General features: G+C 32.0%; 1 protein-coding gene across 1 annotated transcript in view; it reads right to left on the reverse strand.

Annotated features, from left to right (window-relative positions):
• The window catches only part of LOC124537792, a 130,785-nt gene that overhangs the window by 67,177 nt on the left and 38,883 nt on the right, over window positions 1-24,725 (reverse strand). The gene's annotated exons all lie outside the window — the stretch shown is intronic.

The following is a 24,725-nucleotide window of genomic DNA, read 5'->3' on the forward strand; positions in this document are numbered from 1 at the left end:
CATCGACTCGGCTGGGAATCGAACGCGGGACCCCAGAGTGGTGTACCCCATGAAAACGATACAAGGCAATCTCGTTTAGCTAGCAAAACAATGAAAACAATAAATAATAGTGTTACTAAAGTAAATCCTTGGGGTACTCCATAGTTTACATAAGTTTTTACGAAATAAATAAAGATATGTGTGAACAGCTGCATTTTTATTAACTAATTACAGCATTTTAAATGAATAATATAACGGTGTTCGCTGTTCTGCTTTAATTACACGATGCTATTGAATGTAATATACAATATTAAGTTCGAGGAAATTTGCATCACACAATTTGAATTACAAATTCAAAACTTTGATGGTATCTTTCGCCTCTTTTCTCTTTTGCATTGTTTAATTATTTACAAAACGTTTTTCGTTAAATTTTACCGACTTAATAAAAGTAATTTCATTCTCGAGACCCTTTTTAAGTAGATAAGATAGACACGAATTAAGACAAGGATTCGCATTTGCTTCGAATACAATGATTTCTATAAACAAAGATGTTCAAAATCTTAAATAATTTTTAAGTATAAACAAAACGATAAATGCTTATCTGCCTTTGTTAGTATTATTACGATTATCGAACGCTATAAATACTTTTAAAATGGTTTAAATAAAAAGTCATTTGATAATAATACGATTGATGTTAAATCTCAAAGCGTTATAAAAAATTAACAAGATCGAAATCTTTGAGGCGTAATTTGGACAGACCATTCAGGACGAGAACTCTCGAGGGATTTCATTATATTTTATAAACAGAGAGCCGCAGAGTAATTGGAAAGTGAATCCGAAATGAATTTCTAAACCATTGAAATACAAATTTAGTGGGATAAAGAGTCCTACGAAATTGAATTAATTTATACGCCCGCTTGACGTCTGAACTTTAAACGGGTTCATTAAAAGTATGATTTTATTTAGGGTAATAGAAAACTTCTAAGACCAACATTGCATTATGATACAGAAATTTTAATTCGGTAATATAATTCAAATCAATCTGATAAACATACATGAAAAGGTTATTTTTATAAATCTATATGTCATCTTTATTGTCTAATGTAGCCGATTAAACCCACAAATATTAAAATAGCACAATCCTACAAATAAAACAAATTTTTTCACTTAATGCTTCAGAAAAAGTGCGGAAACAAGATTTGAAACCTTGAACTTCAATAGATTACATCTGAGATATCAAAACAATTACAACACAGTCGGTAATGAACCGTATTCCATCGTGATAAGAGTTATAAATAATAAATAAACTATCAGAGACAAGTTCAATGGCTGGAACAAAAAACGAAGAGCATAAACCTTGGTCTCATATAACGCTATTGTACTCCGATGATTGCACATTGGTTTTTATTTAACACTAGCGACCCGGCCCGGCTTTGCATGGCTGCTATGCTGATAGTGATATGTTTATTTCCGACATCACATTTAAAACTTCCAAAATTATCAGTATTACTATATTGTCCATACTTATTATCCATGTATTGTTTACAAAAATCTTCCTCTCAAACTACAATATCTATTTAAAACAATCGCATCAAAATCTGTTGCGCAATTTTAAACATCTAAGCATACATAAGGACAGACGGCGAGCGATTTTTTTTATACGCAATGATGCCCATGATAAAGATATTACAGTAATATTTTTTGCTGCGTTTTAAAAACTCGCTGTCACAGTGTAGTCACAGAGGCAAGAATAAATGCACATTATTGGGTCGCTTTGTGAACTCTTGTTTACTCTCTGATAATTATTTCAGAATATTTTAAGTACAGTTTATTAAAAGATGTAAGTATAACACGGAGCAAACGCAACTGTAACTTTTAACTGTTGTTAATTTTTGGTTGTTCATTTTTGTTTTCCAGTTATTTAAACAGGAAATCGTAACGGTATCTTGGGTTAAAGAAATTGTTTTGAGACATCTCGTATTTCGAAAAAACTTTACATACAAACAAATACATGATTTTTTAGCCAGACTAGCCATCCGTCCTGGCTTCGCATATGTGGTGGGTGGACATGAGTTTTTTTTTATATTTTTACGTTTTATTTATATATTTTTGTTGTTTTTTTTATGTTTAACAATTGTCGTTCTATTTCAACTTATTTACACAAAAACCATAATAAATGATATACTTTGTCTATTAATGAATATCGTATGAAAATTCATTCAGTAGCGTTAGAGTTAATCACAAACATACAGAAAGATGGACAAGTCTGGGGGAACTTTGTTTTATAATGTTTTGAGTACGAACTACGAAGGCAAATATAAAATTCATGGGAATTTTTTGCTTTGATAGATTTCTTTTACCAAAACCATGGTCAGTTCGACCACACGCACGAAGGCCGAAAGGTAATTTAAAAGTAACTTCATTATATATTTCAACAATGGCTGCGTATTACGACACTGATTCGTTGGTTTTATATTTTCGTAACATTTTTTGCGACCTTCTCCGTGGGAATAAGGACAAGACTATAATCTTGATCTTCTGACACATACGTCTCACTGGATTTGAAGCTATTTCATAGAATGTTTTATTGTATAACATTCGTGACTTACTCTTTTAAATTATTCGATTACAAAAAGTACTGTTGAAATGAATACTACTTTCTTTAAACCAATATATAAACAGACAAAGAAAGTGCACGTTTTTCACCTCTATTTGCCACAATTTATTTTTTGTTCAGCTAACGACGAGATTTGGTGTTATCATTACATTGTATAAAACAGAGTCGCTCACCGCTGTCTGTCTCTATGTAAGCGTAGATCTTTAAAATTACGCAACAGATTTTGATGCAATTTTTTTTAATAGATGGACAATATAGTAAAGAAACACTGATAATTTTAGAAGTTTCTAATGTTATGTCGTAAATAAACAAATTCTGAAGTATATTTAGTATCAGCATTGCACTCGAAGAAACTGGGGCGGTAGGCTAGTCAAGAATTAAAAAATTGGATGAGAGTAAAAAAACTTCCGATCGTGCAAATTCGTATACGACTACCGAGCTAGCAGTAGTTTTATTAAATGAATAAAGACTAAGTTACATTTAATATGAATGCAATAAAAGTCTCGTTACATTTGAAGAAGTAATACCAGATTTATCTAAACCGCAAACCGAACGTGAGGCTAATTTTAAAGTTGAAGTTTTACTCGAAAGCGTTCACTTCGTTGAATATGCAAATGCTGAACTGGGCTACTAAATTGAGCACTTTGCATAACTGTCATTAAAACTGTAAGTCTAAATATAAACACCTTTGAAAATGTTACACGGATTGCATTTAATTTTTCTTATATTGATCGAATTAAATGTGAATTTGTTCAGTGCAAATTTATAACAAAAAAAAAAAACAATTTATATACATTTATTTGCGAGTAAAGGTTAAAATAAAATGCATGATTGAAAAGTTAAATTACGCAAATCGCACCAAAGATCTTGTGCGAATTATCGAACGTGTTTCGATATTTTTTACGTCGATGTAATTGAAATGCACAATATATTGAAAATTGTCTGTATCTATTCTTGTTTCTGTTTGATTTTCTTCCGTTTTTCTTTTCCCATTTAGCCCACCATAGCATAGCCTAACTCTAATAGAAAATCATTTCAAGAGTATACAACAAATCAACCTAATTTTGATATTCTCTTAGTAATATTTTGCTCGCCACGTGACTTAGAAAATTAGAGTGCCGTTCAGTTCAATGGATACATTTATTTGTAATCTATAAATCAAATAGACACGGCTCTGCACTGAGCTGGCAGATATAACATTTCGATCTGGATCTGAAGAGCTAACAACCAAAATTCTAGTCTACGAATGGAAATGTTCTCTCGAGTGCACTTAAACTCTTACAGTTGTAGTCATACAATTTAAAGGAGATATGATAACAATATATGGAATTTTAATTTAGTATTGAATATAATATGAAATAAAAACTACTTAGTCTTGTTATGTACATACTTAAAACTCTTACACAATCATTATTGTCTTTAAGGATGATCATTCGTCAAAAGCGCTTAAATAAGATGATAATAAATAACAAAAGCGTTCTATTTATATCGTTAAAACTTTACTGTTACGTAGCATTAAATTAAACAGACTAACATATACAAAGTTTTTAAATTAACATGGTTATTTTTATTACTAAAGTTATTAATTTCGAGATTTTTATCATGTTTTTTATTTTTATTAGGTGGAGCTCGATATTTCGACATTATCTACAAATTTCTTGTTTACGAGAACAAACGAGAAAAAACACATGGTAAATATCCTGAAATTAATACTTTAGTGATGTGCAAAGTTACTCCTAATAAAATTGCTCCGTATACCCATCGTACACGGTTTCTGGAAATAGATTTGCAATCTGTGAAAGTAGAACTGCAATGGAATCTATTGGTTAATACCAAATGTTAAGTCATTCCGTTTGTTTGTTATCGTCAATATTACTTGATAATATAATTTAAATAACATCTGTAACCGTGGCTTTGTACGCGTTTGGATTTAAAAAAATAAGTTATTTTTATAGCCTAAGTTAATCCCTATAGCTTTATGTTAGTAAAAGTCCCATCCAAATCGGTCCAACAGTTCCAGAGATTAGCCGAAACAATCAGACAGACAAAAGTTGAAACATACATATGTTATTCGTACCGTGTATACATAGATATGCATTTACTTAAAAACAGTTAAGTATATTAATTTTATCATATGTATAGATGACATAATAAAGGTTAAAAATAAATGAACAAATATAACAACTGAAACATTATCTGAAACAAAAATTAAACAAAAGCACGCAACGAGATGCGTAGCTAGATGACTGGAGACTGGAGCGTGACGGCGCGTTTCACCTCGTCATCATCTCGTCCATCATGCACAAGGACGTTAGCCTTCAGAACATGGTCACTGAATACATCGTTACCTTGTTATAACGGAGACGGCCCAGTGGTTATAACGCGTGCATCTTAACCGATGATTGCGGGTTCAAACCCAGGCACACAACTGAATATTCAAGTGCTTAACTTGTGTTTTATATTAATTCATCTCGTGCTCGGCAGTGAAGGAAAACATCGTGAGGAAACTTGCACGTGTCTAATTTCATACCAATTCTGCCACATGTGTATTCCGTGAACCCGCATTGGAACAGCGTAGTTGAATACCTTCCAAAGTCTTCTCTTCAAAGGGAGAGGAGGCCTTAGCCCAGCGGTGGGAAATTTACAGGCTGTCAATTGATATTGTAATTACACGTTGTAATTATAATTGCATATTTATTACCATAAACTATCAAAACCATACAAAGCCTATCTTGAAATGGCAATAAATACATTTAAAAGTAAATTTATTATTAATTATGGCATTTTATACTGTATAAAATTATATAAGGATACTAAATTTCTTAGCGATTTTTCAAAGTAGAATCTATATTGACAAAACAGGTAACTTTAATTTTTAATCTTATAGAAAGACAAATCAAAGGTAGCTTGATAAATGTATCATTTTCTTTAGATTATGCTAACAAAGCTAAAGAATAAACACATGTTGATCAAAAAATCAAATCGACATATGCTTAGTTAATATTAGCTTAACGTATATCTCCTAATGGTAGTAAAATCTATTTATGGAAGATCTTAAAGCATACTGTAAGATTGGAAGTCTCAAGCCGTGTTTAACTCTTTATTACTGGTATTTTTATGAGATAAATATTATTTTAATAAAAAGCTGAATCTTTTCTATTTGAAAGTTTTTTCGTATAAATATTATCAAACACATTTATATTCAACTAAGTTGTATGAGTAACATATTTTGAGATATGGGCCAAACGGTGGCTATTTGCGGAAGCAGGAATGCGACGCGATACATCTCGCCATAAGTTAAACTGAGAATTTCGGTGGTGTCGTATTACACTTTAATCCTTCCTTTTACGAAGGTATTGCGTCAAATAAACAAACAATCCTATTAATATTATAAATGCGAAAGTATGTTAGGATGTACGTATGTTTGTTACTCTTTCCCGAAAATACTACTGGACGGATTTGGATGAAATTTTACAGTTATGTAAGTTATACATCAGAATAACACAGGCAACAATTTATAATGATTTATGTAATTAGGTCGTAATATATCGATAGATAACAAGCACCCGTGCGAAGCCGGGACGGGCCGCTAGTGTGTTCAATATTTTAATATTGTTTTATAACTTCGTTAAATATATTATAAAATAAATATTCCTGTTACACTATTAGTGCAGTGGCAGGCTTATAAAGATACACCCTGCGGTTCAGTGCTCAAATCCCGGATCCAGTCAACAAAAAGCCTGCGTTTTTTAACAAATTCTCAGTTTCATTTATGTCGTCTCGATAGAATTGTTTAGGCCTTGATTCTGTGACTGAACTCTTTAGTGTTGAATCGAAGTTTTTTCAGAATGAATTAGGAATGAACCTTTCCGAATGAGTATTTCCGAACTCCAGTTTAGTATGATCCATCCTAAGCATTTGGCCAGTCTTTCTCAAGATTGGTGTCCAAAATTGATGTTCACATCATTTCCGTGTTTGAATAGCAAAATATTGGTACTGATATGGTACTAAAAATTCATTAAAGTTATATTTACCGCTTTGCAGAACTTGGTATTGAAATCATGTAACGGTAATTCGAACGCCTGAGAAAATTCTAGTGAAATAGTACACGTGGAAAAAAAAAGATTTTAATCGTTCGTTACTTTATACCGCGCCGTTAACTATATCGCCGTCCTCGGGGAACAAAATGATAACTTCCATTATCATCGTTTTAGTGTTATGTCATTTTTGAGATCTTTGGATACTAATACACCTGCTCAATTTTTTTCATAAATATTGTAGTGATATTTACGAAGTTACAAAATATTACACTACTATTCTACGATTATACTCATGCCTGATATTTCAAGAACAAAAATATATTGTACTATTATCTAAATGTCTTTATATCTTACTGTAGGACAAATAACCTAACAATTATTTTCTCGTGAAAACTTCTTGAATAGCTTGTGATAAAAGCAGTTATCATTTTATTCTTGTGCAAAACAGTCTATGCGTTTCGTATAAGGTGTGTTTGTAATACTACTTTTGATGAAGTGGTTATAACTCATACCATGTTATATGTTAAAAAAGCCCAAAAGAAGGAATTTATTACGAGGAAAATGAAATAGCTGAAGATATCTCGGCGGACGAATCAGAGTATTAGTCGAGTCTACATAGAACATCAAAAATATTGCAACTCAATTGTCTGTCAAGTAATGGAGGCAATTTTGATTACATAGAAGCAGCAACTAAAAAATTGTAAACAATATCCAAAATTTCTTTTTTTTAACACAAGAAATATCATAGCATCGCTATGAGTTATATACGAAGCTCATGAATTTTCAGATAATTCTAAAACAAAGACAGAATGTGCTCTTGACTTGATTCCAACTAATATTTATAAAAAAAAATATATTAAGGAATTTAAAAAAATTTCAACGAGGTGCCAATGAATGGTTTCAAAATTAAAATGAACCATCAAAAGGAAGGATTGGAATTAATGAACATGGCATACGAGACCAACGAGATTTTGAATGTATTAATCATCAACAGCGCATGTTCGTCCACTGCCGGACATACCTAGGCCAATTGCACGCATTGTGATCGTTCTTCGGCTACTCGCATCCAGCTCTTGCGTAAATCGTCACTTCAGCGCGCCCGAGAACGTCCTACAATACGATTGTCGAAACGCGGTCTCTACTCTAGAACACTTTTTCCCCAACGGTTATCGGTTCTGTGATGATGTTTGTTTTGATGTGATTCCGCAGAGAAACAAGAGAGCTGTTTTAAAGTCTTAAACTGGTGGACCAGCTTTGTCGTGAGTGACTACGTTTTGGCTCCGTATGTAATGACGGGTGGGAGGCACCGGTTGAAGACTTTCGTCTAAAGGCACTATAGGATCGACGATGTTAAGATTCGACGTAACTTCCGAAACGCTGCCAAACGTAGCTGAATTCTTCTATTCACCTCGTCCTCAAGGTTGTATCTACCTAATCGTAAAGTCTGCCAACAAGGCTCTTATCTTACGGGACCGTGGGAATAGTGCTGCTGACCCGCTTCGCCGAAGAAGACCAGTAGAAGGGGTCTTCGCTATGGATGTCTTCTCCTACCGTCATAAGTGTCCCGGGGTTAAGGGCTTCTGTACCCTGAGTCCGAAACCCAGCTTGTCCAGGGGGTTGGAATTCGTCGAGACTTCGCGCAAGATTGACACCAGAAACCATAGATGTCTTCAAAATTCGAAACGGTTTTGAGTATCTCATAGTCTGAATTTGGTACCTTTTACTATAAAAGAAAGTATCCTATTCACAACTTCGCTGTATATGATGATATTAATTGTAAAGGCTTGTTTGGTACGCTCAGATTGCGAAAAGAGGTGCTAATGAAATAGGTACTTGCTTGAGGCAATTCCATGAGAAGAAAAGAGGCGTCAATAACATGTTATTTTACTCCGATGAATTTTACGGTCAAAATAAAAACAGATTTATTATAGTTTGATATATATTTGCCTCACAAAAGCTTGTATTTAATACAACGGACAGATGTTTTGAGATCGGGCACGACCAAAGTGTGGGAGATTCGATGCATTTCAATATTGAGGGATAACTGAAACATAGAATAGAATACACTCCCGATTAAATTTACTCAATTGTTAGAAACACATGTGTTAATGGCGACAGATATAACGTCAAGGAATGGTGAAGTCAGAGTTTTACAATCTCAGGGGCAGCCTAAAAAACTGTTAAGATGGTGAGAGAATATTGTGGACTCAAATCATGGAAGAGAGTGTTACCCATTCACAGCTATCAGTATTAAAATACAGATATGATTTAAACATAGAACCTGTGAAAATTCAGTATGAAACGATATACCCGACAGATAGTGAGTCCAAACCCCAGCGATGTGGCGGAGTTGCCAGTGCTATACATACGTATACTGAACATTTTCCAGTAAGCAAGGCTACATATGATGGTTTTATGTGCGTTTCCAAGTCAGGACATATCTCAAGCATTATCACGCTCTTAACAGGTTTCTAACTCCTCAGGGTAACTCTGGAAGCAATTCTGATGACGAGGAAGAAGATCATGATTAATATTTCAGTTGTTGATTAAAACTGATTTATTTGATTAGGTAGTTGAGTATTGCAGTTGAGTATTAAGTTTTTTAATTAATAATATGGAAATATGGATTACTTATTTACTCGATTTAAAGAAGGATTAAAATAAAACAGATGAACAGATGAAAAATATTGGACGTTTTGTTGTATTTCCTTGGTTTAATTTTGTTTTACTAAAAAGGTATCATGAGAAAAGCAAAATAAAGGTGATAACCATATCAAAATTTTACAAGAAAAATCGATTACAGTCATTAAACATAAAATGGTAAATGAATATTTACGAGGACAAAATGATATTATTGTATTATCATTTGCATTTGGACTCTTGAAACTCTAAGAATAAAATGATATAGCTGTTGTACAATATTTGACTTTGCATAGGAAATACTGTGAATAAAATGATAACGGGCGTTAGGCAACACAGGTGATGATTGATTTTGGCTAACTTCTTATTTTCTAAATATCTCCGTTTCAACATAAGTTACAGGTTCTACTCGTTATTAACTTAAATCTTTTAAAAATCTATTTTTCTAAAAACTTTAAATCACACTTCTATGTCCAGTATTTAAGAAGTTATTGACAAAAACATGTTTTTTAATTCTCCTGAAAATTTACGTTTTGTTAGTTATCTTTTTATTCCCCGGGGACGGCGATATATAGTTTTTCTTCACATTTCTCGCATAAGGTTAACATTTTTAAAGTAATGTCTGAAAGGAACGCAAAACGAGATGTTAATTTGATAACTATGAACTCTGCGCAAAGATTCAAATAAAATCCAGTATTGAAGACCTAAAGAAGAAATTAAGTGAATTTCACAAGAAACGTAATCATTTTGTATACAACGTGATTAATAGTTTTCTTTGCTTATGTTTGTAGGAAAAAAAATCGGCAAATAGTACCAGACTTTAACTTATTCATGCTCATACAGATATTATGGATGTTTTAACTGTTTTATAGGAATGTAAATGGGATAACTGATGTAAAAGGTTCACCACCAACAAGAAATAATACTCACTCCTTACATCACTAATCCAGCACTAACTTTGGAAGTTATATTATATCTTCTGGTCGTTACATTCACAAATGTTGTCTATTCACTTTATAAAATAATTTTATTTATAAATTTTTAAATACACTTAAAGCTGACACAACGTTTCTGGAATGTAGTTTGGCTCGTTGTATGATTCTCTTTTGATTACATTGATCAATAATCATAATGCAGTTTTTAACAAGTCTAATAAAGTTTTCCAAGGTCAAACGTATCATGCGCCAATCCATCCGTGTTTTATTAATGTTTAATTAGATGACAAAGGATTTTCTTTTTTGCTTTAATAATATATGGGATAAATCTAAAAACGGAATCTATTCGAAAACAGGAATTTTCTTATGTTATCTTAATAAGTAGTGGCGTGCAATTACGCGTGGTATGCGGCCAGTCAATAAGAGATCCTTGTGAGTTTATTTATAACTCGAAACGAGTTCGATAAAGGTATCTAAGGAGGTTATTGAAAAAAGTTCCACATTCAATCTATTATACTAATGACATAAGGATGATCTTATTTGAAGTTTGAAATGAAGCCGTATTCGAAATTGTTGACAATTTTGTGACCAATTAAATTTAATTAACGACCATTGAATTTAATTGAAGCCTCCATCATATTGATTAAATTATAATTATTTTAAATTTTTCAATAAAACTTTTGGTTGTATTACGAATTCTTATTATGTTACTTATAATATTACAGTTACGTACAAGACTTAGAAACAATGAAAATAGTACGTTTAGCTAGTGAAAAAATTTTACATATTTTCGAGGACTCTTTTCCGCAGTTCTCTTCATTGTAAAATATCTACGATAATATATGACAATTCTATGTATTATTAATTAGACGAGTTTTACCGGAAGTTTAAAATTCTACATCAAGTAATTATTTTCGTCTTCTATATTATAGTTATTCAATAATTTAAATCGTTAGTAAAGGTCAATCGTCTATCTCGTCACGGTCTTCTTCAGTACAATTTAAATCCATATATAAGAATACTTTTTGCAAAATAAAACTTGTACAAATTTTAGTTTTTGATAAATTTCAAAAATTGCTTGAGATTTCTACCTCATTATTAGTTGAGAGTTGTTATATTATTTGTATACTGTAACTAGTTGTACGTCTCTACTTCACACGAGTTAAATTATTATAAGCCCGTCCAAATTTCCTCCTAAATTTGAAATGCCCAAAACTCCTTCCTTACTGAGCATCAACGCCGCAAAAATAGTCACTATTCTAAAATAACAGTAATTGACTTAACCTATAGTTTTGGAGACTTCAGATGTCATATAGATTAACATAATCATGGTTTTCTTTTAATTTTCTTTCAATTTAACGTAATGTTAAATTATTTCTGACATAAGACTGTTTTATCGGACCATGTTGATAAAGGATATTTGAACCCTTCCAAACAAAACGTGCAATATTTTATACGATATAAACATAATAGAAGGTCACTTAAAGTCAACACTTTTCTAATGTCACCTACCTCATTGAGTCATCAAAGGTTACGGTAAATATCATGGAGAAACACGACATTATCGGAGAACGAATTACGAACAGCTTAGAAAGAAATATAAGGACAGTTAGAAAATGCGGACTCTGATGCAAGAATATTTTGCAGATCATGATCGTGATAATAAAAAAAAATTAATGTTCATAATTTTTGTTTTCAAATTATGGTTGAGGAATTCCTCTACTCGTATTCCTAGGTTCATAGGATTATTTGTTGAGTTAAAAGTTTAGAGCTTCTATCTAGAAGTTGTTTTAATCGGTATCATACGTGGCACATTTTCACATCAATCAAGACTTAAATAGAAGGTATTTTAAATATAGTCTATCATCATCGTGTCCAACGATTACTCGGAAAAGTCTCAAAGTAACCCGTCAAATATATTTTATTACATTAGCATTATGCTTTATATTCATTTCCTAAACCTTATTAAAAACGTGACCTGAATCAAAAACACAGTAATGGATAGACTGACTGTGACTAATTGGATGTCTAAACAAGATGTCGTTTAGAGACTTACAAGTTACATTTGGTTAACGCCTAAAAATAATTCATCAGAAGGAATTTAGATTAATTGAGAAATGCGTGCTTGCAATGTCCATAACGAAATAAGAAACTTGGAATGTGCAAGATCTGCGATAAATAATACAAGTATTGTCGTGTTTAATTGACATCAATCATGTTTAGGATATACGACTTTTTTGCAAGTATATGCAACCGATCATTAGGTTTTGGATGATTCTATTATTATATCTTATACGGAAATATGAACTTTAGCAACTTGTAAATTAGAGTAAAAATCGTTTATGTTAGAATTTATTTTTTTATAAATAGAATTTCTTATCTTCGTATGATTAGATCGCAGCGTACCATGTATATTGCTCCCATGTTATTTCCTTTCGCATTAGCTTGAAGGATATCTTCGTTCCGCATGCCATTTAAACATTTCCTCTAATAAGTTTTTGCTATATTAGTTCTGGTGGAAGAAATTGTATTTACAAGGTCAAGACGGTGGATGCAGCGAAGGTTAGTTAGACACCATAATAGAAATACCTTTTAGGTCGTTTTCAATTGTTTTATGTCTTAACAAAGCTACATTTATAATTCAAAGGCTTACGTCACAGCTAATCATTACGTTAATATTGGAATATCCTAATTGATTTCATAATTAGCACTAAATAAGTCAAATGTTCTTTACAAAAATTGGAAAAAGGCAAAACAACTAAGTATGTTTTTCTTCTGTGTTTATCAACCTATTTCCTCTTTGAATCTATTGATGGCTTTTGGTGGCATAAATAAAAAACACTGAATATGAGGTTAGATTATTTTATCATCGAATTTTGACCAATGAGTAAACTGCAGTAATTACAAAAATTGTCATTGTCGAATAAGAGAACAGATTATATAGAACTATATACCTTTCAACGTGCAAAATTGGTTTGAACAATTGTCTTCTCACGATGACGCAGAGGGACCTAACTTCAATTCAATGTTCGCTTAAACTATGTTTACAGTCGACAACAAATACATTTCAAACTCTAACCCAAGTCCTGGAAATACGTCACGTTGAAGTCCAACGAATAAAGCATTACTTGCATCTTTAAAATGTCTTATATACCATTATATACTTAAATAAATAATGAAATAGGATTTATTGATACAACTCTCTTAATGAGCTTAACTGATTGTTATGGTTTCGTTCGTTGTAATTTTAATATTATGTTTAGGTATTAAAAAACGTTGTTAGGATACAGGTTGTTCGGAATTTCTTTTTGTCTCAGATATTTATTTACTTGTTAAACAAACTATATCAAAAACAAATGATACATTAAAAAGTAAAAACAAACAAAACATAAATAAAGTAAAGCAAGTTAAACATTCGAGATTAAAATATATTATGTAAGCTTATTTGGAACTTACAATTTTTCGAGTTGAATATAACCATTTCTTCACAAAGTGTGTTATCAATTATTGCATATTAAATTATATTTATGTTTGATAATATAAATAACATTAAGAAATACTATATTTTTAGGAACACCCAGTTGGCTTTCCCATAACAAGACCATGTAAAATACATACGATCGAATCTATTCTGATAATAATATTAACATATCAACATAAGTTAATGTAACAAAAATGTTATTGGACTACGTTGAACTTGAAACAGCTCATATGAATCATCAACGTAACGTAGACTTGAGAAGGGAAGCCAAACAGTTGACTAATTATTAAAACCAGATCGATAGTCTGTTCGAAATTAACTTTACAACCAGTATATATAGACGTAAAGACACATTTACATAAAAATATATTTACGTAATGTTGTCTTAAATTTTCGCGATTACACATTGAAATAAAACTAGCTATAACGGATTTGAATCGCGTATATTAATTATTTTAAACATACCGACGTTTCGAGCACTTTACAGCGTCCGTGGTCACGGGTAGACTCAGTCAGTCTACCCGTGACCACGAACGCTGTATATAATTAATATACGCGATTCAAATCCGTTATAGCTAGTTTTATCTCAATATTTATGTAACTTGGAATGAGCTCCAAAAGATGAGGCTTTAGAATAGTATTGCGATATTTGTATGCTGTGCTTAGCTTAGCTTGTATTGGAAATTATATTAATCTTGTGTCAACAATAAACAAAAACCTGGCGTAAAGAAAGTCGAACGTGCAAAGCATATTGCATATTAAAAATACTGATACGTTTCCAACATTTATCAGCATATTTTTTAAAATTAATAAAAACGGATTCACTATCTTTTATTATTTTCTTTTATAAATTAAATAATCTATACTATTTTCTGCTAGTGTTATTAATGCGAAAGTAACTCTGTCTGACTGTCTGACGGTTGATCTACTTCAGCCAAACCAGTGAAGCGAATAAACTAAAATTTCGCATGAAGCAAGCTTGATTTCCAAGTATGATCATAGGGTACTTTTTATATACCAAACACCTAACAACAAACCAAACGCAAGCAAAGTCTCGGGAGATTAGTCAGTAATCTATACATCGAATAAAATATTTATTACGACATTAAAACGCCCAGTAAAGTTTTTTTATCCGAAAACGTTATGTTATCTTCAGAGAATGTTCCTCAAAATACCTAATATTCGTTATCTAAATACTCCACGAGGGAGCAGCAAATTTTAATGGATATACAGCTTTACCCACATCAGAAATACGCGACCCGGGAGACCAGATATACCAATGCCATTTAGGAAAAATGCGAATTAAAACTGGGTATTAGCAACGGGAAAAGATTAAGTACCGAAAACACTGCTTGTTAGGATTAAAACATTGATTTTTATGTTATAGCCAAACAAGCAGAAGGCTCACCCGATCGGAAGTAATTACTAAAGCCCATGGAAATTTGCGACTGCTTGCAAGTGCGCTGCCGGCCTTTAAGGAAGGACTACTCTCATTTCTTGAAGGTTCCCAAGTCTTATCTGTTCGAAAACTACCGGTGGAAGATGTCCTCGTAATATTTTTGAGAGCATACTGGCGCACTCTATTCGTCGTATTGCATTATGAGCTCCAACCTCATAATGCAATACGACTGAAAAGAGTGCATACTTCAGACACACGAACAATGTCATCGTCCAAACTGCTTTTGAATATGTTAAATCGGAGTACAAACTTAATAGCTCGCATTCTTTAGCAATATAAGTTAACCACTAAACCAGAGAAACCGTCAACTCGCTTATATGGTTATAAGTAATAAAGTACAGTAGATATACTCAAAGTATATTTGGTATTGTGTTTATTCGTAACAACTTTTTCAAACAAGTTTCTTCAATACTTCACAACAAACGAGTATAACTTATAATTTGTAACACAAATAATCTATTTATAGACCTTATTTTTAGGGTACCGTATGGAATCGATAACACGGAACCTTTTACTAAAATCCGCAGTCCTTTCGTCTGTCCGTTTGTCACCAGTTATATCTCAGAAAACTGTGATAGTCGGACAGTTAAAATTTTCTAAGATGAAGTATTTCTGTTGTCGCTATTACAACAAAATTAATAAAATAAATATTTAAGGGAGAAATATGTGATCTCTTTGATTTTTAAAGAATAATTTAAATATTAAATAGTGCGGAACCCTTCGTTCGCGAGTCTTAATCGCACTTGTTAACTACACATACCTAATTATTATCGAACTAGAAATTAAAAACGCTTACTAAATAAACGAATAGGTAATTGGTATTTAGCAAAACGAGTGACTATTAACGAAATCTGATATGACGATCAATTAGCGCCAACCCTTTAAATTAAAACATTATGAAAACATGGCGTTTCATAATGACATCCAATGTCAAACCGTGATACAAACACACGCCCTATTCGAGCTGCGTGTTATTATTATTATTACAGCTTTATTTAATTCTTACTTTCGAGCTTGTAAATATATATAAATATAAGTAAAGTAAAGTAAAGTAAAGTAACAGCCTGTAAATTTCCCACTGCTGAGATAAGGCCTCTCTTCCATTAAGGAGAGGGTTTGGAACGTATTCCACCACGCTGTTCCAATGCGGGTTGGTGGAATGCACATGTGGCAGAATTTCTATGAAATTAGACACATGCAGGTTTCCTCACGATGTTTTCCTTCACCGCCGATCATGAGATGAATTATAAACACAATTAAGCACATATATATAGTGGTGCTTGCCTGGGTTTGAACCCGCAATCATCGGTTAAGATGCACGCGTTCTAACCACTGGGCTATCTCAGCTCATATAAATATTATAAATGTAAAAGTAAGTCTGTCTGACTGTCTGTCGCTTTTTCACATGACAATCAACACCCTAAAACGCGAACAAAACCGCGGGCGACTATTTGATAAATACATATAAGTAAAATCGAGGAGGTTACCGCGTGTGTGAATCGGAGCGAATCTTCGAAGTATGGCTTCTTCACAGTTACATACTCCTTTATTTTTATTTAATGTATAAAAAGAAACGTATCCGCTTCCTTTTTAGAGAAAGTTTTGGAGCATATTCCACCGCACTTTTTTTTACGTAGTGTTTCTTTATCAGAGAACTAGATGAAATATAAACACAAATTAATCACATGGTAAGAGTTTGGCAAGGTTTGAACAGGTAATCTCGATATATTTATATATAATAATCACGTGCATTTACCACCGGACTGTATTGTATCATAATGGATACAATTTCTGGTATATGTGTAAACTCGAATCTTGTAAGACACTCAAGTTTCGAGAACTATATTGTAAAATATATTAAATTATGAAATATATGCTATGAATGCTATGGTAAAATATATGCTACGCGAAAATGTTTACTACTAAGCAAAAGTTTTGGTCTTACCCCGAAATAAAAATAAAAAAATGTCCGTGTAGTTACGTAAACGACTTATAATTTTCACTTATAGGTTCGCTTCCAATAAAAACATTGTCAAATATGAAACATTAAACATACCAATAGGCTAATGGTAACATTATACATAATGTTACCATTTTTTATTTTTATTTCGGGGCAAGACCAAAACTTTTGCTTAGTAGTAAACATTTTCGCTTAGCATTTCTTGCGAAATTCTCTACAATATGCACTTACCTTTACTAGAATACTATGTAGCCCTATTTCCTGCACGATTGGCCGCTTGCCAAACTTTCACTTATGCTGTCGTAAATGCATTTGTACGAGTATTCAGTAAAGGTCAACAAATAGAAATTTCTAAACCGTATAGGGAAAAAGCGGAATTACAATGATCGTGTCAATAATGTTGAATCCAGAAGTCAATGTATTCACGTTCGGAAATCATTTGAAAATACTTTTACTTTAAATAATTATTTGTATTTAAATTCCTGAACGATTTCCTATACAGAGGCTTGTTGAAAACTGGGACAATTGCGCAAGGCACTATAGTGCACAAGTGTACGGTCAAATGATGTAATTAATAAACCGTCATGCAAGAAGAAAGACTTCGCGCTTTGTAAAGAACGGGTTGTCAACTAGCAAACTATAAAATTTCACAAGAATTTCATGTAATAAAATTAGTGTCTGTTCGTAATATTGAAATAACGGTACATGTACCAAAATCACATTTTTTTTTCAATTATTGTGTGGCTGTCTGTGTGTTCCGGCTAATATCTGTAACTGCTGAACCAATGTTGAAGGCACTTTCACTGACAGACAGCACTTGTAATATGAAGTAACTTAGGCGATCGCAATAACTTTTTTGTTAAATTCAAACGCGCACGTTGCGTGCTCATGTAAGTAATACATATTATAAAACCTTATTTATAATTTAACTTAGTTATGCGACTGTAAAATATTTGAATATGGAATTATAACATTTTTTATATAATAGATAGATGAACAGGTAAATAGATCACGTATGGTAAGTGGTAACTTTTCATAGACATTAGGGCTACAAGAAATATCAAACATTAGTTACATCTCCAATACGGCCAACATTGGGATCTAAGATCTTATCATAATATCTGATAAGTGGGTCTTGACTACTCAGACGAACAAAGCCTTATCACCAAGTACATGTTGATTTAATTATTACCTTTCAGTATTAAACAAGCTTGGACGATAGTATGTAATCTAAATATTCTAACAGTTTATTTCTCGCATTATATATGCGTGCATAACGGTTGAAACACAAAACGTAATTATCTATGTGATAACCACGAATTCGTAATCAGCACCGCTAACTAGATTTCGGTAAATTCAATTACTCGCTCTATGCCTCTTCTAATTTGATTATTATATTAATATATGAATAAGAATTAGTATATACTAGCTACATGTCCCGGCTTCACGCGGGTACAATAAATCTGATAATACAACATTTCGATTTAAGAACAAAAAAAGAAATAAACTTTTTCTTTCCGACTAGCAAAGTTTAAATTCTCGTCTTTTCGCACATGTAACATGCATGTGTTATAGATATAAAACCTTATTTTGTAATTACTCTGTGTATTGTTAAAAACCGCATTAAAATCCGATAAGTTCAATCTAAACGTACGGACAGCGGGAAGCGACTATATATACTATGTAGCTGTTACATAACAACTAACTATTGGTAGATTGTTCAATAATTTAATAAACAAATATCATATACAAGATTATTTAGGAGTAATTTTCTTCGCTTTTTTTCGGATTATTAAAAGCTTCATATTATTGTAAATATGTACTGAACGAACGTGGAGTATATTGTAAGATGGTTTGGTTATGGCCCTCTGTATATACCATCTATTGGCGAATGTTTTAAATACAACATTGGCTTAACAAAATCTACGTAATCGTATTACGAAACACGTGTTTTTAGTTACTCATAATAAAATAAATAAATAATTATTGTGTAACTTTTAATGTTTACTATTTAAGGTTTTAGAGTCGTAACAACATTAAACTTTCTAAAATGTTTAAGAAAATAAAATATACATTATTCGAGTAGGTACTTATTAACACTTTTGAATTGTCATTATACATGTTGAATTGAATTAGCATTGACATTAAGTCAAGAGAAAACGATGATTATGATTAAGATGAATAGCAATTAATTAGTGTATTTTTGCATAGCGTTTTCGTTATATAAAAATAGTGTATCATTGTAAATCGACTTGCTATACGAAAAAAAAAAAAATCCAACTCAGAATTGATCTCTCAGAATAGCACTGATTAAAAAGTAAAAACAATTAACAGCCTGTACATTTCCCACTGCTGAGATAAGGTATCCTCTTACATTAAGGAGAGGGTTGGGAACATATTCCACAACGCTGTTCCAATGCGGGTTGGTGGATTGCACATGTGGCAGAATTTCGATGAATTTAGACACATGAAGGTTTCCTCACGTTGTTTTCCTTCACCGTCGAGCACGAGATGAATTATAAACACAAATTAAGCACATATATATAGTGGTTTGAATCCGCAATCATCGGTTAAGATTCACGCGTTCTAACCACTGGGCCATCTCACTGCATACCATCTCATATCATATCAGAGTGACAAATACAAATTGTTAGACGGCAATTATTTCATCTCAGTAATAAACGATTACACAGCTTCCAGCTGAGGAATGAGTACATACAACAATATACCATGATTCACAGACTGCGCCTATTTCCTGCCATTCCTGTGACCTTCAATGTTTATTTACAAGCCGCTCGATCACTAATCTAAACTCATGCGCAATACGCTTTTTATGGCCCGCCATTACGTCCAATGCCACCATTACACATGTCAATAACCAATCCTATATATAAGTCATATATTAATTTGTGAAAGTATTTACATATTTATTTATATACCAGCGATTAAGCCGACTCTCACACAGGTGCAATGCTGATACTAAAAATATAACAAAATGCTTTACATATGGCAATTTTTTTTATTAGACAGCTGTGTTCCTGCATTTTTAATCTGTAATATCTTCCAAATTTTTCATTAAAATTGTATATTGTAAATAAATGTTGATTTATATTAAATGCAGAATGTATTAAAGGTACTTTCTTGGGTAAGGATTAATGCAGTATTTCTTAAAGAATCGTAAAGCAATTATTTTTTATAAAAAGTTAAGTATAAGAAATGGTTATTGTGTATAACATCCGCATTCAAATCTAGCATACATAGGGGCAGATATCGGTTAGCGACTTTCTTTTATACGATGTTAATAAGAAAACCTAGGCATTTCTCAAAATTAATAATATCTAACTACAGTCGCTAGGCTCGACGTGATATACCAAAAAAGGTATTTACAACACTGTTAAGACATTAGTATGGTCAGTAGTGTTAATGGGATAACATAATTACACTAATGACGGCAGACAGAAGTAACGAAAATGAAAACAAAATATGAAATACTGTGACTGGCAAATGGCTTGGCTATTACGTTATTTTGCCTATGCTAATTATATTATTTTATTTTTATTTTTTTATATATTTTATTTGGTTCTTCAACAATGTGTACACTGTTTATAATAATAAAATATAACAAAAATAACATTCTATTCTAAGTGTCACAATTACTTAAAGAAGAACACAGCATGCACTAAAAGAAAACAATCAACATCATAACCTAATTAGAAAATTATTTCAATCTTAATTAAAAGGAAGTAAAAAAAACGATGTAATAAATATATATATGGGACAGGATGTATAAACTTAGATTTCATTTTTATTGCCCAGTACGATATTTTTCATGGACGCAATGGACGTAACATTTAGATCGACACTGTGTTGATATTCATCATAAGCATCATACATTTGTGAAATTGGGCTATGTAGTTTAAGATTTGTGTGATGCTTTGGTTTATTAAACAAGTGCAAATTATTTGACCTAGGTAATCTGGTGGGAACATTAAAAGTAAGTTTTTATATTGAGAAATTTTAAAAATTCCGTACTACAAATTTGTATTAAGGGGTCTGTTTCTGAAACGCGCTAGCGTTTGGTTTCGTACGCATTACATATGGGGTCTCGACGGTAAAAATATAATACTGGCAATTTTGGAACTTTGTATTGCAAAGACAATGTAGTGCTTGTGTCAATCAAAACTACGGAATGTTTTTTTTTAAATGTGAGTTATTAGTGTCTATGTTATTTAACTTATTTTATAATTAAATAATACATAGGCATAATTTACTAACGACATAAAATTCTAAGAAGAAACAAACCACTCAACAGATGAATAAATTATAATTATGTTGTATATAACAGTCGAGTTATACAAAGGAGCTCATTTTTCATAGCAATCGGACTGACAGATTACGTGGGATGGCTTAAAACCATATCATTAAGATTAAATGTAATTCAAAATATATGCGTAGTGCCCGTGACGTAACGATTCAGGAATAGTATACCTTTTTTCCGCTCCACACAAAGTTACCTACTTTGAACTTGTTAAGCCGAGCTGGGGGGTATTAAAAGGCTTTCCCTGTTCAGATTTGACTTCAAATTAAAATGTTAATAATGGTCTCGGTTTGTGTATGTTTATTTGGTCATATACATTTTTATTACGATGTTTACTTGTATATTATGCTGTATATCTTCTACTTACTGTTGCCCGCGGCTTCGCTTGCGTTTTAGGGATTTGGTTGTCATGTGTTAGGCAAAAAGAAGCCTATGTACTTTATTGAATTTCAAATTTCCTTCATACCAACAACAACAACAACAACAACCTTCCCACTGCTGGGCTAAAGGCCTCCTCTCCTTTTTGAGGAGAAGGTTTGGAACATATTCCACCACGCTGTTCCAATGCGGGTTGGTGGAATGTGGCAGAATTTCTATGAAATTTGTCACATGCAGGTTTCCTCACGATGTTTTCCTTCACCGCTGAGCGTGCGATGAATTATAAAGACAAATTAAGCACATGAATCAGTGGTGCTTGCCTGGGTTTGAACCCGCAATCATCGGTTAAGATGCACGCGTTCTAACCACTGGGCCATCTCGACTCACCATATTTCTTCATATCAAATTTCATCAAATGCGGTTAAGCGTTTTGATAGTGAAAAAGCGACAGACAAACAGTTAATTTACTTTAAGCCGCGGGCGGCAACTAGTATTATTATATGTAAATGATGCTATGATTATATAAACTAATGATATTACATAACACTTTTGAACATGACCTGCACTTTTGCAGCATTTCACCAGCCGTACTTGACAATTTCTCTAATACGTGAAATTCCGTTTTAATGCTCAGACTTGACTTGTATTTTATAAAATAGACTTTATATGTACACTATTGAGGTCTATTTTTCTTTTTTTATATATTTAACTGCAAAAATCAGGTTAAGGGTACCACATTATATACGCTCTTTTGAAATATTCCGCTAAGTGAATTTTCAGAGGAGAAATTTAAAAATGGCAACTACTTTATCAGCTCGCGAAAGTAATTAGCAATAAATAGTTTTTTAAGACATTGTTTTCCATCGTCATAAATGTAAACTTTGTATATTTACAAACGTTTTTCAACTTTAAACATAATTTTAATTGTGTTTTTAACCGAATCTGTTGGAATGCAACCTTATATACGTATATATGTATCTGTTTTGTGTGATTTTTTTTCCATTTTCACAATTATCATCAGTATAAAAAACTATTAGTACGAAAATGATTTTAATGGGAATACTAAGAAAACAATTCTCAACATTTTTAAGTTAAAAGTTTTGCTTAATTGTTCAACATGGACTGGTGTGAAAAACAAATAAACAGTTTGAAACGAGCAGATGAAATTAAAAAAAAGAACATTCCAAATTTAAATATAAACACAAAATAAATAATCCCGCATAATTAGAATTAATGTAGTAGTTAATTTTTTTATAAATCCTTTAAATTGAAGTCATAATTTCATTAAACCAAAACAGCGAAGTGAATTAAAATTTATAATCTGTACCTCCCTAATCTTACTGAGCAGTAGCCGGTAATCCTGTTAAAATTTGTTTTTTTTTTAAACATATACCCGTTTAGGAGAACATTTAAAATTATTTTTATAATTGTTTACTAAATAAAACTAACGTTAAAAGTTAAAATGTAATACAATATAGGCTTTGCACGAGTGTAAAAAGATCTGAATTACTTTAGTGTAATAATTAATAAAATGATTTAAAATAAACTGGGTGGTAGGGCTTCAAGTGCAAGCCATGTAGGTAGGTGTGTAGGTACCACCCACTGAACATATTTCTACCGCCAAACAACACTCAGTTCTGTTGTATTCCAGTTTAAAGGATGAGTGAGCCAGGCAGAAGGGACTACATATTAGATCGCAAGGTTAGTGGCGCAAGGGCGTGATGAGCAATGCTTAATATTTCTTGTAGAAAGAAGCCTAGAGGAAAGTCTACGATAGCATTTATCTTTTTCCTGAGATAAAGTCCAAATTATTAAACACTATAAGTTATTTACGAATTAATTTGCTTCTATTAATTATTAATTAATAGAGATCAAAATTTTATTTATTTGAGACATTAAATATAGACTAATTATTTTACACTGTAAAATTCAACTGTGACGGTGTAAAATAATTAGTCTATATCAACAATTATGTGCAACAAAATAAATATTTCGCTTCGAAACTTGTAGTCCCTTAACTGTAACAGTAAAATTTTAACAGAGTCCTTGCACACATTTTGATGTACATATTTTCACAATAAAGCAATAATACATATTTGTCGTTTATGACGATACTAATATAAACTTATAAATGAATAAACTTTAACAAATAAATTTATTCTATTGCTAACTGAATATCATTTTCTGTACTAATAAGCTGCACTTATGCGAAGCCGAGTAGTGTCGCTACTATACATATGTGTATAAACTAATAATGTATTTCCAATAACCCAGTATATTTGTTTTTTATTCGATCGATAATTGTATGTCGTTTAATTAATAAAACTATTGAGATTCCCAGAAAAGACGTAAAAACGCATCGCATGTCATGAATCCGTTACGCTACGCAACACACATTACGAGATCGGTGAGATATTATAAGATGTAGCACGACAACGACAAAAAGAGATAGATATATACGATCATTTCACGAAAGAATGAGAGGAGATAAATGTAAACATTTTATGAAAGTGTATATAGTATCGAGGATGTTGATTGGCGTCGTCAAAATATTTAGATTGATGTTTAATCTTGAACTAGTTTAGTATCGTAAACTTTATAATTTAAATATTTAGACGAACAACGTAGGCGTCGGTCGCAATGGTTAAATGACCATTCGTCAATGTCAGAAACTTGACAGGTGATTAAGTGAGAAAAGTGACATGATCTGTTTATCTCGGTTCAAAATATTGCAAAACAAATTGATAAACTTAATTAGTTATCATTCAAAATTACTTTATTTTTAATAATTTTTCAGTTCGGGCAAGGATATAAAATCTTAGAGCCTAAGGGTTGTTACGCACTAGCAAGAACGTTAATATTTCTTGTAGTGCCAGTGTAAATGAGCGATGAAAACCATTCACCATCAGATACCCTAT

Source organism: Vanessa cardui, chromosome 19 (genome assembly GCF_905220365.1).
Source record: "Vanessa cardui chromosome 19, ilVanCard2.1, whole genome shotgun sequence".
NCBI classification, from domain to species: domain Eukaryota; kingdom Metazoa; phylum Arthropoda; class Insecta; order Lepidoptera; family Nymphalidae; genus Vanessa; species Vanessa cardui.